Raw genomic sequence first — 244 nt, 5'->3', positions numbered from 1 at the left:
CCCCCTCCCTCTCCTTTCCCTCCTCTCTCTCCTTTCCCTTCTCCCCCCTTCTCCCCTCCCTCCCTTCCTTTCCCTTCCCTTCCCCCCAAACCCCCCCTCCTTCCTTTCCCCCTCTTTTCCCCTTCCTCCCTCAAAAAATTTCTTTTCTTTTTTCCCTTTTTTCCCTTTTGCACAAAATTTTTTGAACCCTTGTTTAAAAAAGAAATAAGTTCAAAATTCCCTGAACCTTGTTTTCCTACAAAAG

This window comes from Penaeus monodon, chromosome 19 (genome assembly GCF_015228065.2).
Source record: "Penaeus monodon isolate SGIC_2016 chromosome 19, NSTDA_Pmon_1, whole genome shotgun sequence".
NCBI classification, from domain to species: Eukaryota; Metazoa; Arthropoda; class Malacostraca; order Decapoda; family Penaeidae; genus Penaeus; species Penaeus monodon.
The sequence above is the reverse complement of the archived record's forward strand: the minus strand, read 5'-3'. Positions refer to the sequence as shown.